Below are 18,721 nucleotides of genomic sequence, written 5' to 3'. Positions count from 1 at the left end.
AGTATTGCTTTTTTTTTGCATGCAGTTTCAAGTTCAAATTTTTCAGATACCATTCAGAACATGTCTCATTCCTCTTCCTTGTGAAGAGTCCTACAAATACTTGAAGACATCTGCTATTTTGTCCCCCTAGGGTTCCTCTGCATTGTGATGAGTCACTTTCTTCCTACTCAAGACCAACAAATACTCCTTATAGGACTTAATTTTTAATGTGTTCACCATCCTGATTTATCTCCTCTGAATAGGCTTTGCTGGAGGCATCCAGATTGTCTGACTCAGATGCAGTCCACCTGAGAATTGTAAGCAAAAATAAAAAGTTTAACCGAATTTGTTAGCACTCATGGACCACTAAGATGTAATCATATTCCCATAACGTACTTGATAAGTCTTGTTGAAGAAATGAGTCTGCACTGTGATCTGAAGGTTGCCAGCCATGGTCTGACAAGGGCAGAAAGACTTAAGTCCAACCATCACTGCCTTCATTCTACATGGCACACTGCTAGGACTATATTCACTACTGCCACCCCCAGTTATGGCACACTATTGAATCATATTCATCCTTTAGTTAACCAAAAAATCTCCAAGTCTTTTCACACATGAGGCAGTTAAGTTTAAGTTAGAGTCCCTCTATTCCGTATTTGTGAAATCATTAGTTTTTCTTTAGACATAAGGGCACTCCATGTCATATTCATCCTTTAGTTAACAAAAAAATCTCCAAGTCTTTTCACACATGAGGCAGTTAAGCTAGAGTCCCCCTATTCCGTATTTGTGAAATCATTAGGCTTTTCTTTAGACATAAGGGCACTCCATGACATTTACCCCTAATACACTGCTTATTGGCTGGACAACCTCACATTGAATCTCTTCTTAGGATCAAGACTAAGCAAATATAAAAAGAAACCCTCTAGAATTACATTACCTGACTTCAAATTGTACTACAGAGCTATAGTAACCAAAACAGCATGGTACTGACATAAAAACAGACACATAGACCAATGGAATAGAACAGAGAACCCAGAAACAAATCCACACACCTACAGTGAACTTATTTTCAACTAAGGTGACAAGAATATACATGGGGAAAAGACAGTCTCTTCAATAAATGGTGCTGGGGAAACTGGATATCCATATGCAGAAGAATGAAACTAGACCCCTATCTCTCACCACATACATAAATTTAAAAAAAAAGGATTAAAGAATCAAATATAAGACCTAAAACTATGAAACTACTACAAGAAAACACTGGGGAAACTCTCCAGGACCTTGGTCTGGGCAAAGATTTCTTGAGTAATGCCCATTAGCACAGGCAACCAAAGCAAAAATGGACAAAGTGAATAATATCAAGTTAAAAAGCTTCTGTGCAGCAAAGGAAACAATCAACAAAGTGAAGAGACAACCCACACAATGGGAGAAGATATTTGCAAACTATCTGTCTGACAAGGGATTAATAACCAGAACATACAAGAAGCTCAAACAACTCTATGGGAAAAAATCTAGTAATCTGATTAAATAATAGCCAAAAGATCTGAATAGACATTTCTCAAAAGAAGACAAATGGCAAACAGGCATACAAAAAGGTGCTCAATATCATTGATCATCAGAGAAATGCAAGTAAAAACTACACTGTGATATCATCTCACCCTAGTTAAAATGGCTTATATCCAAAAGACAGGCAATAACAAATGCTAATGAGGATGTGGAGAAAAGGGTACCCTTGTACACTGTTTGTGGGAGTGTAAATTAGTACAATCACTATGGAGAACAGTTTGGACTTTCCTCAAAAAACTAAAATAGAGCTATCATATGACCCAGCAATTCCACTGCTGGGTATATACCCACAAGAAAGGAAATCAATACATCGAAGGGATATCTGCACTCCCATGTTTGTTGCAGCTCTGTTCACAATAGCCAATATTTGGAAGCCAACTAAGTGTCCACCAACAGATAAATAGATAAAGAAAATGTGGTACTTATACACAATGGAGTATAAGCCATAAAAAAGAATGAGATTCAGTCATTTGCAACAACATGAATGGAACTGGAGGTTATTATGCTAAGTGAAAGAAGCCAGACACCAAAAGAGAAACACTGCGTGTTCTCACTTATTTGTGGGATCTAAACATCAAAACAATTGAACTCATAGAGATAGAGAATATAATGATGGTTACCAGAGGCTGGGAAGGGTAGTTGAGGGGCGGGTGAGGGGGAGGTGGGGTTGGTTAATGGGTACAAAAAATAGAAAGAATGATAGTAATTGATATCACAACAGGGTGACTATAGTCAACAATAATTTCATTGTACATTTAAAAATAACTAAAAGAGTACAATTGAAGTGTTTGTAACACAAAGGATAAATGCTTGAGAGGATGGATACCCCACTTTCCATGATGTGATAATTGTGCATTGCATGCTTGTATTAAAACAGCTAAGCTACCCCATACATGTATATACCTACCATGTACCCACAAAAATTAAAAATTAAAAAAGAAGCCCTCTGTAAATTGGCTTATATTTCATATAACAGTTCTGATGTGAGCAGTCCAGGTCATCAGAGAAACTTTGCCCCATATGGCCATCTAGGGACCCAGGCTAGCTCCCACCTTGCAGCTCAGTCATTCTCCTGGGGCACTGTCTTTATCTACATTCTTGAGGCTGGGCTACTGTCAAATCTGTCCCAGTTTCAGCCAGTGGGAAAGGAAAGGGAGCATATAAGAGGTCCTTAACATCTTAAAAGAGAGTTGGAAGTAGAACTCATCATATGTGCCAACATTTGATGAGTGAGAACTCAGTCACATGACCATGCCTAACTGCAAAGGAGGCTGGGGAATATGGTCTAGTTAGCAATCATGTACTAGACACAACTCTATTTCTATGTAAGAAGGGGAGGACAGATTTTGGTAGTCAACTATCATTTTTGCTACTAACCTCATCCCCTTAGACTCTTCCTATTGTTAATTAATTAATTCATTTGTTCATTCACAAAACATTCATTGAGAATCTAATGTAAGGCACTGAGATAAGTACCAGAGGAATGCAAAGATAGGGAGCCTGTAATGAAATGATTTAAAATCTAGTCTGTTGACCAGTCTGACCAACACGGTGAAACTCCATCTCTACTAAAAATACAAAAATTAGCTGGGTGTGGTGGCATGTGCCTGTAATCCCAGCTACTCAGGAGGCTAAGGCAGGAGAATCGTTTGAACCCAGGATGCAGAGGTTGCAGTGAGCTGAGATCGCGCCACTGCACTCCAGCCTGGGTGACAGAGCGAGACTTAATCTCAAAAAAAATAAAATAAAATCTAGTCTGTTGAAGCTTCTTTGGATCTGAATTATGCCACCTAGTGTATTAATATGCCAAGCTTCCTGTCACACATGTTTGGTTAGCATATGACCAACATTATCTTCCAAATCTGTGATCAATATGTTGAATAGTGAGAGGTGCAAATAGAGCCTTTTGGAGATCACTAGGAATTTTCCCCTTTGTTGACTTGACCCAGCAATGAGATCCTATGAGGTAAGGATGTTCAACCATTAAACATCCACCCAACTTTCATTTAGCCTGTTCCCAAGGACATCTTGACAGGCTTTGTCAATTATTTGCTAGTCTTCAGATTCTCTTTGGCTACCACATTCTCTGATCTACCACTCAGATGTCACCATCAGAAATGAGAATCAAATGGCCAGATGTTACTTTCCCTGAGTAAATCTTTCCCCATGATGAGCACTACTTGTCTTCATAAATAGTCCTTCCAATAGCCTGCTCTAGAATCTTGTTCTACAAATTGTTCATTAGGCTATAGAAAAAGAATTCTCCTTTACTCTTTTAAGAATTAGGACCACCTTATCTGTTCATGCATTTAGCGTCTTTCCCATACTTTATGACTATTCAAACTTATTGAATATAATCTCATGTTTAAGTTTTTCAGAGTCCTGGGATATAACTGATTCAAGCTGAAGAATTTAAAATAAAGAAAAAGACTTGTTACTTTCCTGCATTCTTCTCACCCATCTTTGTCTTCACTTCACTCTTAACACTGTTTGATTTATATTCTCTAGTCCAAAGATCATTCTTTTTAACAGAGAAGAATAAGAAAATAGCTTTGGGTTGAATAAGGTTGCTTTCTCTATCATCTATTAACATTATATTATCAGCCCCAAAAAGCATAATCTTTCTACCTTCTTAATTTGTCTTTTTCTACTAGACATTTAAAATATGGGAGCACCTATCTGCTCTGTCCTGCCTTAGCTAAGCCTTCTACATTTGATGCTGCCTCTCTTAACCTTTGGAATCTGCTGGTCTTTTTCAGCTTAGCTATCTCCCCATATCCAAGATATGCAATATCTTACCCTTTGTCCCTCATATCCCCACTCAATAATTTATCTTTTTTTCTCCCACCTTGGAGTGGTTCAGTCTCTTGGGTTCACACTTTTGCCAGGTTCTCCTGGCTCTTGCCCTCTTCTCTGGTTATATTTCTGACAATTAAATATTTGTAATTCAGAAAATTATGTATTTCTGAAAATTAGAGTTAAACTAAGCATTCAGAGTGTGTGTGTGTGTGTGTGTACGTACATGCATACATGCACATCTGTTGTGGAATGCCTGTTTCTCTCTTCTCACCCATCCAATCAGTGTTCAGTATCTTAGCTGATAATTATAAAGTAGGTTTAATGTCTGGAAAATGTTTACAGTCAGATATCTATGTAACAAAGACTTTATCAAATTAATTTCTTCCTTTTTGATAGATGCTAAGGAATAAATAAAAAAGATTTAATCCATAGTCCCAGCCTTTATGGAGCATAAAATGTAATTATGTCCCACGTAGGATAAGCAAACCTATGTGGGACATAGTTAGAAAATGTTACAATATAGTGTATAATCATGGATTGAGAACATGGACCTAGTTGGTGGTAGAGAGAGTTATATGATGAAAACCTTTTGATACCTATTTCTATTTCTCTGTGCTAAATCATCCTCTATGCAATAACATTTTAATGAATAGTAAATTTCTACTTTAGCACAGCTTTTGATTTTTATCATGGAAGAAAGGAGGTTAAATGGAAGTGAAAAGGGTGGGTTAGAACTTCCATAATATGTTTCATATACTTGCTAAGATAATCCTGGTTCAACCAGCCCTTCTGTAAGCATCAGAGAATTGTGGTCTTGGTTTTTCCTATTCTGGATACTAACTTTGCTTGCAATACTTAGGGAGAGTTCACCCATTCGACTTGCATAAATGTCTGTAACAGATGGTGGTTCTTAAAATCTACACCTATGAAAACTTCAAAAGGATTAGATGGAAGTTATTTCTGTTCCAAAATTATAGAATAAGCACTTTATACAGTTTACCTATGATCAATTGTTAAAACAAAAAAACTACATGTGACATAGTGACATATGGTGAGGTTCTGTTATTTCCTGTTCCCTTTTCATTAAGAAATTGGTAACAATCCTTACTGTATGTGGCTGAGAGATTTTCTCTATTTAGGAGTTCTTTCCTTTTTCTGGAAACATTCTGCTGATTTTCTTCTAAATATCCTGTATCAGAGGCCTGGAAGCTTTTCCTGTAAGAGCCCAGACAGTAAATACTTTAGGCCTTGTGAGCCATAAGATGTCTGTTGCAACTACTCCACTCTGCCATTGTAGAGAGAAAGCATCCTTAGACAATATATAAATGAATGGGTGTGGCTGTTTTCCAATAAAACTTTGTTTACAAAAATAGTCTGACACATTACCTATTTTTGAAGTAATGGAAAAATGAAAACATTTTATTTTTCCCACATGCAAGTCCTTGCTGAAATTGTTTTCCAATTTTACATCTCTTATTAACATTTTTTGCAAAATTATCGGTCCCCTCATCCATAATTTCTGAGGTTTATATTACCAGTTGATTTCTAATGAGGCTGCTTCATCTAATACATGTTGAACCCATATCAGAAAGCCTGCTGTTGGCTTTTCTCTCCAGCACAGTTTTCAGTAGCTTTCTTAGTTTGAACTGCTTGGACTATGACTAGATGCCTGTAACTTATTTTCCATGGCATCTGCTGAACTGCAGAGGAGTGAGTTTTATTGTGCTCATTCTCTGTTGGAAAGAGTATTTTTCATATTGAGGCCTGAGCTGAAGGCACATTCCTCCATTGGGGAGTAGCAAGGATGCCATGACACTTTCCACCACATGTTTCTTTCCCACAGCTCATATGTTCTGGAAATTCAACAATTCCTTACCCATAGTTAAATTGGCCTTCAAGAGATAGAAGAGTAAATTAATATTTCTAAATGGAGTATTGCACCAAAACCTGGAAATATGAGTGATAACCAGGTAACTTAGCGAGAGCATATTTACTAAATATCCCACTGATACTGAAACGTGAATAATTAACTTAAATATCAGTTGTGTATGACTGCTCTTGGAGCTAACATGTCTCTCCTAGGAGGAGACTTGTCCATATTTTGCTTCCTCTATCATGATTGGTGTTTTCTAGGTCTTAGTCTGGGCCCTTTCCTCTTCTCTCTCTAGTACAGGCCTTGGCAAATTATGGCTTGTGGGCCAACTCTAGCCTATCGCCTGTTTTTGTAAATAAAGTTTTATCGGAACACTCATTACCATTAATCTGCACATTGTCCATGACTGCTTTCTCCCTACAATGGCAGTACTGTTTTTTTCAGCAGAAACTGTGTGGCCCATAAAGCTGAAAATATTTACTTTCTGGGCCTTTACAGAGAAAGTTTGCTGACTTGTGCTGTAGAAGGTACCCATCGTCATGGCTTTCAGCTCTATTTTACCTACTGACAACTCCCACATTTATTTTTACCCCAGATCTCTCCTCTGAATTCTAGTTACATATGTCCACCTTCTTATTTGATACATCCACTTGAATGTCTCAAGCTAAGTTTAAAATGTTCAACAAATACTTGATTTTACTCCTTTCTCTCACCAAGTTTTCCCCATGTCGGTAAAGACCACCACCAGGCAGAGAATTTCTCAAGTCAGAAATCTGACTGAGCCAGAAATCTGGGAGTATCTGGGAATTATTCGAGACTTTTCAATGTTCTGTTCTGAGCACATCCAGTTCATCAGTCATTTCTTGATTCTATCTCAAAACTAAATCCCACATCCCTCCACTTCTCTCCATTCCTGCCACTCCCACCCTAGTCCACTGTCATCCTTGTCTGGACCTCACCTCCACCTACAATATATTGTCCACTCAGTGGACAGATTAATCTTTTTAAAGAAAATATAGGATCCATTTGTCATCAGGCTTAAAACCTTTCTGTGGCTTTCCATTGCATTTTGAAAAAAATATAGCCCCTTGCTATGTTCTATAAGCATGTGCTGGCCCTGCCAACCTCATCATCTTTATCTTAGTCTTAGTCATCATCCTCTTATCCCTCTGGTTTCCTTTCAGTTCTTAAAAGATGAGAATGAAGTTCATAGTCTTCACATACACTGTTCCTTCTCCTGGAATGCTCCACCTCTTCCTTTCCCTGTGACTGGCTCCTTTTCAGCCTGCCACAGTCCACTAGAATCTCTATTCTTTGTTTTTTTTTTTTTTTTGTTCCCTTTTTTTTTTTTTTAATTATACTTTAAATTTTAGGGTACATGTGCACATTGTGCAGGTTAGTTACATATGTATACATGTGCCATGTTGGTGCACTGCACCCACTAACTCGTCATCTAGCATTAGGTATATCTCCCAATGCTATCCCTCCCCCCTCCCCCCACCCCACAACAGTCCCCAGAGTGTGATATTCCCCTTCCTGTGTCCATGTGATCTCATTGTTCAATTCCCACCTATGAGTGAGAATATGCGGTGTTTGGTTTTTTGTTCTTGCGATAGTTTACTGAGAATGATGGTTTCCAATTTCATCCATGTCCCTACAAAGGACATGAACTCATCATTTTTTATGGCTGCATAGTATTCCATGGTGTATATGTGACACATTTTCTTAATCCAGTCTATCATTGTTGGACATTTGGGTTGGTTCCAAGTCTTTGCTATTGTGAATACTGCCGCAATAAACATACGTGTGCATGTGTCTTTATAGCAGCATGATTTATAGTCCTTTGGGTATATACCCAGTAATGGGATGGCTGGGTCAAATGGTATTTCTAGTTCTAGATCCCTGAGGAATCGCCACACTGACTTCCACAATGGTTGAACTAGTTGACAGTCCCACCAACAGTGTAAAAGTGTTCCTATTTCTCCACATCCTCTCCAGCACCTGTTGTTTCCTGACTTTTTAATGATTGCCATTCTAACTGGTGTGAGATGATATCTCATAGTGGCTTTGATTTGCATTTCTCTGATGGCCAGTGATGATGAGCATTTTTTCATGTGTTTTTTGGCTGCATAAATGTCTTCTTTTGAGAAGTGTCTGTTCATGTCCTTCGCCCACTTTTTGATGGGGTTGTTTGTTTTTTTCTTGTAAATTTGTTTGAGTTCATTGTAGATTCTGGATATTAGCCCTTTGTCAGATGAATAGGTTGCGAAAATTTTCTCCCATGTTGTAGGTTGCCTGTTCACTCTGATGGTAGTTTCTTTTGCTGTGCAGAAGCTCTTTAGTTTAATTAGATCCCATTTGTCAATTTTGTCTTTTGTTGCCATTGCTTTTGGTGTTTTGGACATGAAGTCCTTGCCCACGCCTATGTCCTGAATGGTAATGCCTAGGTTTTCTTCTAGGGTTTTTATGGTTTTAAGTCTAACGTTTAAATCTTTAATCCATCTTGAATTGATTTTTGTATAAGGTGTAAGGAAGGGATCCAGTTTCAGCTTTCTACATATGGCTAGCCAGTTTTCCCAGCACCATTTATTAAATAGGGAATCCTTTCCCCATTGCTTGTTTTTCTCAGGTTTGTCAAAGATCAGATAGTTGTAGGTATGCGGCGTAATTTCTGAGGGCTCTGTTCTGTTCCATTGATCTATATCTCTGTTTTGGTACCAGTACCATGCTGTTTTGGTTACTGTAGCCTTGTAGTATAGTTTGAAGTCAGGTAGTGTGATGCCTCCAGCTTTGTTCTTTTGGCTTAGGATTGACTTGGTGATGCGGGCTCTTTTTTGCTTCCATATGAACTTTAAAGTAGTTTTTTCCAATTCTGTGAAGAAAGTCATTGGTAGCTTGATGGGGATGGCATTGAATCTGTAAATGACCTTGGGCAGTATGGCCATTTTCACGATATTGATTCTTCCTACCCATGAGCATGGAATGTTCTTCCATTTGTTTGTATCCTCTTTTATTTCCTTGAGCAGTGGTTTGTAGTTCTCCTTGAAGAGGTCCTTCACATCCCTTGTAAGTTGGATTCCTAGGTATTTTATTCTCTTTGAAGCAATTGTGAATGGGAGTTCACTCATGATTTGGCTCTCTGTTTGTCTGTTGTTGGTGTATAAGAATGCTTGTGATTTTTGTACATTGATTTTGTATCCTGAGACTTTGCTGAAGTTGTTTATCAGCTTAAGGAGATTTTGGGCTGAGACAATGGGGTTTTCTAGATAAACAATCATGTCATCTGCAAACAGGGACAATTTGACTTCCTCTTTTCCTAATTGAATACCCTTTATTTCCTTCTCCTGCCTGATTGCCCTGGCCAGAACTTCCAACACTATGTTGAATAGGAGCGGTGAGAGAGGGCATCCCTGTCTTGTGCCAGTTTTCAAAGGGAATGCTTCCAGTTTTTGCCCATTCAGTATGATATTGGCTGTGGGTTTGTCATAGATAGCTCTTATTATTTTGAAATACGTCCCATCAATACCTAATTTATTGAGAGTTTTTAGCATGAAGGGTTGTTGAATTTTGTCAAAGGCTTTTTCTGCATCTATTGAGATAATCATGTGGTTTTTGTCTTTGGCTCTGTTTATATGCTGGATTACATTTATTGATTTGCGTATATTGAACCAGCCTTGCATCCCAGGGATGAAGCCCACTTGATCATGGTGGATAAGCTTTTTGATGTGCTGCTGGATTCGGTTTGCCAGTATTTTATTGAGGATTTTTGCATCAATGTTCATCAAGGATATTGGTCTAAAATTCTCTTTTTTGGTTGTGTCTCTGCCAGGCTTTGGTATCAGAATGATGCTGGCCTCATAAAATGAGTTAGGGAGGATTCCCTCTTTTTCTATTGATTGGAATAGTTTCAGAAGGAATGGTACCAGTTCCTCCTTGTACCTCTGGTAGAATTCGGCTGTGAATCCATCTGGTCCTGGACTCTTTTTGGTTGGTAAACTATTGATTATTGCCACAATTTCAGCTCCTGTTATTGGTCTATTCAGAGATTCAACTTCTTCCTGGTTTAGTCTTGGGAGAGTGTATGTGTCGAGGAATTTATCCATTTCTTCTAGATTTTCTAGTTTATTTGCGTAGAGGTGTTTGTAGTATTCTCTGATGGTAGTTTGTATTTCTGTGGGATCAGTGGTGATATCCCCTTTATCATTTTTTATTGTGTCTATTTGATTCTTCTCTCTTTTTTTCTTTATTAGTCTTGCTAGCGGTCTATCAATTTTGTTGATCCTTTCAAAAAACCAGCTCCTGGATTCATTGATTTTTTGAAGGGTTTTTTGTGTCTCTATTTCCTTCAGTTCTGCTCTGATTTTAGTTATTTCTTGCCTTTTGCTAGCTTTTGAATGTGTTTGCTCTTGCTTTTCTAGTTCTTTTAATTGTGATGTTAGGGTGTCAATTTTGGATCTTTCCTGCTTTCTCTTGTGGGCATTTAGTGCTATAAATTTCCCTCTACACACTGCTTTGAATGCATCCCAGAGATTCTGGTATGTTGTGTCTTTGTTCTCGTTGGTTTCAAAGAACATCTTTATTTCTGCCTTCATTTCGTTATGTACCCAGTAGTCATTCAGGAGCAGGTTGTTCAGTTTCCATGTAGTTGAGCAGCTTTGAGTGAGATTTTTAATCCTGAGTTCTAGTTTGATTGCACTGTGGTCTGAGAGATAGTTTGTTATAATTTCTGTTCTTTTACATTTGCTGAGGAGAGCTTTACTTCCAAGTATGTGGTCAATTTTGGAATAGGTGTGGTGTGGTGCTGAAACAAATGTATATTCTGTTGATTTGGGGTGGAGAGTTCTGTAGATGTCTATTAGGTCCGCTTGGTGCAGAGCTGAGTTCAATTCCTGGGTATCCTTGTTGACTTTCTGTCTCGTTGATCTGTCTAATGTTGACAGTGGGGTGTTAAAGTCTCCCATTATTAATGTGTGGGAGTCTAAGTCTCTTTGTAGGTCACTCAGGACTTGCTTTATGAATATGGGTGCCCCTGTATTGGGTGCATATATATTTAGGATAGTTAGCTCCTCTTGTTGAATTGATCCCTTTACCATTATGTAATGGCCTTCTTTGTCTCTTTTGATCTTTGTTGGTTTAAAGTCTGTTTTATCAGAGACTAGGATTGCAACCCCTGCCTTTTTTTGTTTTCCATTTGCTTGGTAGATCTTCCTCCATCCTTTTATTTTGAGCCTATGTGTGTCTCTGCACGTGAGATGGGTTTCCTGAATACAGCACACTGATGGGTCTTGACTCTTTATCCAACTTGCCAGTCTGTGTCTTTTAATTGGAGAATTTAGTCCATTTACATTTAAAGTTAATATTGTTATGTGTGAATTTGATCCTGTCATTATGATGTTAGCTGGTGATTTTGCTCATTAGTTGATGCAGTTTCTTTCTAGCCTCGATGGTCTTTACATTTTGGCATGATTTTACAGCAGCTGGTACTGGTTGTTCCTTTCCATGTTTAGTGCTTCCTTCAGGAGCTCTTTTAGGGCAGGCCTGGTGGTGACAAAATCTCTCAGCATTTGCTTGTCTGTAAAGTATTTTATTCCTCCTTCACTTATGAAGCTTAGTTTGGCTGGATATGTAATTCTGGGTTGAAAATTCTTTTCTTTAAGAATGTTGAATATTGGCCCCCACTCTCTTCTGGCTTGTAGGGTTTCTGCCGAGAAATCCGCTGTTAGTCTGATGGGCTTTCCTTTGAGGGTAACCCGACCTTTCTCTCTGGCTGCCCTTAACATTTTTTCCTTCATTTCAACTTTGGTGAATCTGACAATTATGTGTCTTGGAGTTGCTCTTCTCAAGGAGTATCTTTGTGGCGTTCTCTGTATTTCCTGAATCTGAATGTTGGCCTGCCTTGCTAGATTGGGGAAGTTCTCCTGGATAATATCCTGCAGAGTGTTTTCTAACTTGGTTCCATTCTCCGCATCACTTTCAGGTACACCAATCAGACGTAGATTTGGTCTTTTCACATAGTCCCATATTTCTTGGAGGCTTTGCTCATTTCTTTTTATTCTTTTTTCTGTAGACTTCCCTTCTCGCTTCATTTCATTCATTTCATCTTCCATTGCGGATACCCTTTCTTCCAGTTGATCGCATCGGCTCCTGAGGCTTCTGCATTCTTCACGTAGTTCTCGAGCCTTGGTTTTCAGCTCCATCAGCTCCTTTAACCACTTCTCTGTATTGGTTATTCTAGTTATACATTCTTCTAAATTTTTTTCAAAGTTTTCAACTTCTTTGCCTTTGGTTTGAATGTCCTCCCGTAGCTCAGGGTAATTTGATCGTCTGAAGCCTTCTTCTCTCAGCTCGTCAAAATCATTCTCCATCCAGCTTTGTTCCATTGCTGGTGAGGAACTGCGTTCCTTTGGAGGAGGAGAGGTGCTCTGCATTTTAGAGTTTCCAGTTTTTCTGTTCTGTTTTTTCCCCATCTTTGTGGTTTTATCTACTTTTGGTCTTGGATGATGGTGATGTACAGATGGGTTTTTGGTGTGGATGTCCTTTCTGTTTGTTAGTTTTCCTTCTAACAGACAGGACCCTCAGCTGCAGGTGTGTTGGAATACCCTGCCGTGTGAGGTGTCAGTGTGCCCCTGCTGGGGGGTGCCTCCCAGTTAGGCTGCTCGGGGGTCAGGGACCCACTTGAGGAGGCAGTCTGCCAGTTCTCAGATCTCCAGCTGCGTGCTGGGAGAACCACTGCTCTCTTCAAAGCTGCCAGACAGGGACATTTAAGTCTGCAGAGGTTACTGCTGTCTTTTTGTTTGTCTGTGCCCGGCCCCCAGAGGTGGCGCCTACAGAGGCAGGCAAGCCTCCTTGAGCTGTGGTGGGCTCCACCCAGTTCGAGCTTCCCGGCTGCTTTGTTTACCTAAGCAAGCCTGGGCAATGGCGGGCGCCCCTCCCCCAGCCTCGCTGCCGCCTTGCAGTTTGATCTCAGACTGCTGTGCTAGCAATCAGCGAGATTCCGTGGGCGTAGGACCCTCCGAGTCAGGTGTGGGATATAGTCTCGTGGTGCGCCGTTTTTTAAGCTGGTCTGAAAAGCGCAATATTCGGGTGGGAGTGACCCGATTTTCCAGGTGCGTCCGTCACCCCTTTCTTTGACTCGGAAAGGGAACTCCCTGACCCCTTGCGCTTCCCAGGTGAGGCAATGCCTCGCCCTGCTTCAGCTCGCGCACGGTGCGCGCACCCACTGGCCTGTGCCCACTGTCTGGCACTCCCTAGTGAGATGAACCCGGTACCTCAGATGGAAATGCAGAAATCACCCGTCTTCTGCGTCGCTCACGCTGGGAGCCGTAGACCGGAGCTGTTCCTATTCGGCCATCTTGGCTCCTCCCTCCTAGAATCTCTATTCTTATGACCTTCCTGATGACTCATCTGATATTCTCATTTTAGTTTTATTTGGCTTTACTTATGTAAAATTCAATTTTCAGGTAATAAGGCTTAAAAAGAATTTATACTTTTTAAAAATTGGTATTAAACGTAATTATATGGGAAAAATATTTGTAATATATATGGGAGGAGTACAGATTAACAATCAAATGAACAGCTGCATACCTGCAACTCAGCTTAAGAAGAGAATCTTACCAAAACTTTAAAGCCACCTGTATTCCTTCCACACACCATCTCCCTCCACCTATAAGAATCTCTAACCCAAATTTTGTTTTTATTGTTTCTTTTAAAGGTCTAATATCTACGTAGATATTGGTGTACCAGCACTGTCCAATAGAAATATGATGTAAGCTACAAATGCAAGCCACATATAATTTTTGAATTTTCTAGTGGCCACATTTAAATTAGTATAAAGAAACAGGTGAAATTCATTAGGAATATATTTTATTTAACCCAATCTATCCAAAATATTGTCATTTCGCTATGTAGTCAATACAAAAAATTAATGAGGTATTTTACATTCTTTTTCTCATACTAATTCTTTGAAATCTTGTGCATATTTTAAATGTACAGAAAATCTGAATTTGGACCATCCACTTTTCAAATGCTTAGTAGCCACATGTGGCCAGTGGTTACTATATTGGGCAGTGTGGCTGCATATAGCACTGTCTTTAGTTTTGTATATTTTTGGAGTTCATACAAATGGAAACCAGTTCATGTATTTTATTAATATTATTTGCATTTTCCCCTCAATATTATGCTGCAAAAGTTGTCCAAGTTGACATTGCCTAGTCTATGTCATTAATTTTCATTAGATGAATATCCACAACTGTTTACTCATTCTCTTGTCAATTGTCAGTTGGATTGTTCCCAATATTTTTGATTACAAACAACATAGGCAAGAACATTTTTGAATCTGTATCCTGATGCACATATTCAAGAGATTTTCTAGACTTAGAGGATATATTCCCCAGAATGGAACTAATGAGCATCAGAATATACTCAGTTTCAGTTTTGTTGTTTAATGCCAAAATATATTATAAAGTATCAGGCCCTGCTTCCATTCCTATATTTGCTGAGTTATCCCAAGCCTGAGTTTTGGGTAATGATTTTCTTTCTTTTCTTTATATTTGTAAATATGCATGCATCCTCCAATAAAATGTACTTATTTTGCTTGTTTTAGAATTTAATATAGTTTAAATTACAGAGAATGTTTTCTTTTGTGACTTTTGTGATTTATCCAATATAGCTCTATTTCATCAATTTTCATGCTATGGAATATTTCATTTTCTGGTTATAACACAGTTTACTTACTGATTCTATTATGGATGAACACTTGAATCGTTTCCTCTTTCAGATGATATAAATATTGTGGTGTTGACTATTCTTGTATGTTCTTCTTGGACCACATGGGCATGAGCTTCTTTAGAATGTACATATAGAAGTGGAATTACTGGGTTATAGAACATGTTCTATTTTACTAGGAAAGACCAAGCTCTACTCCAAAAATGGTTGTGCCAGTTCATATTCCAAACAGCCATGTATGAGAGTTCTGGTTGCTCCACATTCATACCAATATCTGGAATTGTAACTTTTGATTTTGTTAAAATGTGCATGGAATTGATATTATTGTGGTATTAATTTGCATTTCCATATTATTAATACATGTGAACACATTCAAATTTCCTATTTTGTAATATGTCTGTTCTACTGTTTCCCTCACTTTTCAAATAGTTTTGTCTTTGTTATTAAAGATTCCTGTGGTTGGGCATGGTGGCTCACACCTGTAATCCCAACACTGGGAGTCCAAGGCAGGAGGATCACTTGATGCCAGGAGTTCGAGACCAGCCTGGCCAACATGGTGAAACCCCATCACTACTACAAATACAAAAATTAGCCAGGAGTGGTGACACGTGTCTGTAATCCCAGCTATTTGGGAGGCTGAGGCATGAGAATCACTTGAACCTGGGAGGCGGAGGCTGCAGGGAGGTGGAGGCTACAGTGAGGCGAGATAACGCCACTGCACTTCAGCCTGAGCAACAGAGCGAGCGAGAATCTGTCTCAAAAAACAGAAAGAAAGAAAGAAAAGCATTCCTAAGGTGCAGTTATATGTCCTGAACACTAATTATTTGTTAGTTATATGTGTAGCAAGTACTTTTTCCCATCTTATGTTTTTACTTAACTCTCGTTATGATTTCTTTTGGTACATGGAATTCCTTTTTATTAAAGTAGTCTAATTTATCGATTATTTCCTTTGTGGAAAATATATTTTCTATCATATTAAGAAACCTTTCTCTATTTAGAGTACATAAAGATACTCTACATTACCATATAAGTGCTTTTTAATTTTGCCTTTCAAATTTAGGTCTTAATCCATCTAAAACTGATTTTTGTGTGCACATAAGGTAAGGTACTGGCTTTCTTTCTTTTTCCCCCTGCATTTATGAACAGCTGTTGAATTGTGTTTATTGAAGAGTCCATCCCTTCCCCACTGACCTTCCTTGGTTACAAACTGTGTCAGGATACACAAGCATCTATTTTAGGGCTCTCTATTCTGTTCCATTGATCTATTCTGTATTTGCATCAGTATCATACTGCCTCAAGAAGTATAGCTTTATATTAAGTCTTGATATCTGATGGGGCAAGTCCCGTTCTTGCTCTTTATCATTAAGAATGTCATGATCATTCAGAGGCCTTTCTACTTCCCTATCATTTTTAGAACAAGTATGTATTGAGTACTTACTCTAGTCAAACAGGCTTCTGAATTCTGAGGATACAGTAGTGAACAAATCAGACCAACTCTGAGCCCATGTAGACCTTGCAAACCATGGTTGAGGGAGAAAGAAAATAAATAAACACACACATCTCAGGTGGTAATGACTGGTATCATGTAAAATAAAGCAGGCTAAGGGGGTCCTGACTGTGAGGTGGAATCTATTTTTTTGTTTGTTTGTTTTGTTTTGTTTGTTTGTTTTTTATTAGTAAGGGAGGTCCAGGAAAGCCTCTCTGAGAAAGAGACATTTGAACACTGGTCAGGAAGATGTGAGAGAGTGAACCACCCAGATATGTGGTGGAAGAAAATTCCAGGAAGAGGAGACTGCAAGGGAAAGCACAGAGAACCTGGGTGAAAGAGGCCACTTAAGTCCTTGTAGGTTGTTGACTGAACATTGGCTGCTTCTGTGCATCAGAAGGAAGGTCACTGGAGAATCTGAGCAGGGAACTGATATATGTAGCTTTTCAATGAAAGTCAAAGGGCAGTACTGTTGTCTTTTGATGCCTCTGGTGTTTTCAGTGATGAAACTGCTGTGTGTTAGCACAAACGGATGACTTACTTCCATTTCCAAGCTTTATTCTGCAATGAGAAATAGCCTTTTCCATGCTTCCTAACATTCTAAGAATAAACTGTCTGGACCTTTGGCATTTTCAGGCTGCAAGGTACATCATACATTATCCCAGTGAATCATGTGGTTCAACACCAGTTACCCACTAACAGTTGATCTCTGGTTCTGAAGCGCTGAATAATTACAGATGGAAACAATTTAAAGACATAAAATTTCATGCAGGCTGCAAGGATTGAGAAATGTAATCTAATGATATACACACATAAGTGTGGTGGAAGCAGAGCTTAGATGAGCCTAAGCAAAGATATACTTTTCTATTTCACCATCAGCTTCATTAAATCATTAGGAAATCATTAGGAGTGGTTGGCCAGTCACTCATCAGAGCCTGGGAAGAATGTTTAGCCAGTGGAGCTTTGTCCCAAAGCTCTCCAGGCCCCCAGACCTCCTTCTCTCAGGCAAGGCTTTTGAACTGTGGCTTAAGCAAATCAGCGCCTAATGGAAAATTAAAAGGGATTCCAAAGTTATCTGGTCCAAATTGCACCCAGTGGAGGACTTTCCTTTGTAGTGTTGCCTCTCTGTCTCTCTTTATATCCCTCTGTCTCTCTCTGTGCACACAGTGTGTGTCTGCATGTGTGTGTGTGTGCGTGTGTGCTAGAGAGAGAGTCTGTGTGATGAACTTCTCTCCCTTACTTGTTTAGTTATCTCTCCTTTGACACTGAAATATCCGTGAGGGCAAGATGCTGTCTTGTTCACCACTGTATCCCCAGTGCTTAGCACAGTGCTTGGTATCCACATGCTCAACAAATTGTTATTGAATACACTGCCTCTTCCTTATGCAAAAATCTTGTGAGCAGCATTCCTTGATGAAAGCAGTCTTAGTTTTCTCAAGCTTCCGTTAAAAAAAAATACCATAGATTGGATGCTTAAACAAAAGAAAAGCCTTTTCTCACAGTTCTGGAGGATGGAAGTTCAAGATCAGGGTGCCAGCATAGTTGAGTTCTGGTGAATGCTGTCCTCCTGACTTGCAGATGGCTGCCTTCTCACTGTGTCCTCACAAGGCAGTGAGAGAGAGAGAAAGTGTGTGTGTGTGAGAGAGAGAGAGAGCAAGCTCTCTTGTGTCTCTTCTTAAAAGAGCACTAATTTCATAAGACCAAGCCTTACCCTCATGAACTAATTACCTCTCAAAGGTCCCCTCTCCAAATACCATCACACTGGGGATTAGGGCTTTAATATATGAATTTTGAGGGAACATAAAACATTCAGTCTATAACACAAGCCCTCAGATGATTAATGGTCAAAGTAGTAGCAAAAGCAGTGTTTCTGTTACTTACTAAAAAGGTAGTGTCGGCCGGGCGTGGTGGCTCATGCCTGTAATCCCAGCACTTTGGGAGGCCAAGACGGGCGGATCATGAGGTCAAGAGATAGAGACCATCCTGGCCAACATGGTGAAACCCCGTCTCTACTGAAAATACAAAAAATTAGACAGGTGTGGTGATGCGCACCTGTAGTCCTGGCTACTCGGGAGGCTGAGGTAGGAGAATCGCTTGAACCCAGGAGGCGGAGGTTGCAGTGAACCAAGATAGTGCCACTGCACTCCAGCCTGGCAACAGAGCGAGACTCCATCAAAAAAAAAAAAAAAAAAAAGGTAGTGCCATTCCAGTTTCTGGTTCTACAGTAAGGAGCTGGGACATCACCATTTCATACTAACAAGTAAAAATCTGAACAAAGTGAAAAATCAACAATC

Source organism: Gorilla gorilla, chromosome X, assembly GCF_029281585.2.
Source record: "Gorilla gorilla gorilla isolate KB3781 chromosome X, NHGRI_mGorGor1-v2.1_pri, whole genome shotgun sequence".
NCBI classification, from domain to species: Eukaryota; Metazoa; Chordata; class Mammalia; order Primates; family Hominidae; genus Gorilla; species Gorilla gorilla.
The sequence above is the reverse complement of the archived record's forward strand: the minus strand, read 5'-3'. Positions refer to the sequence as shown.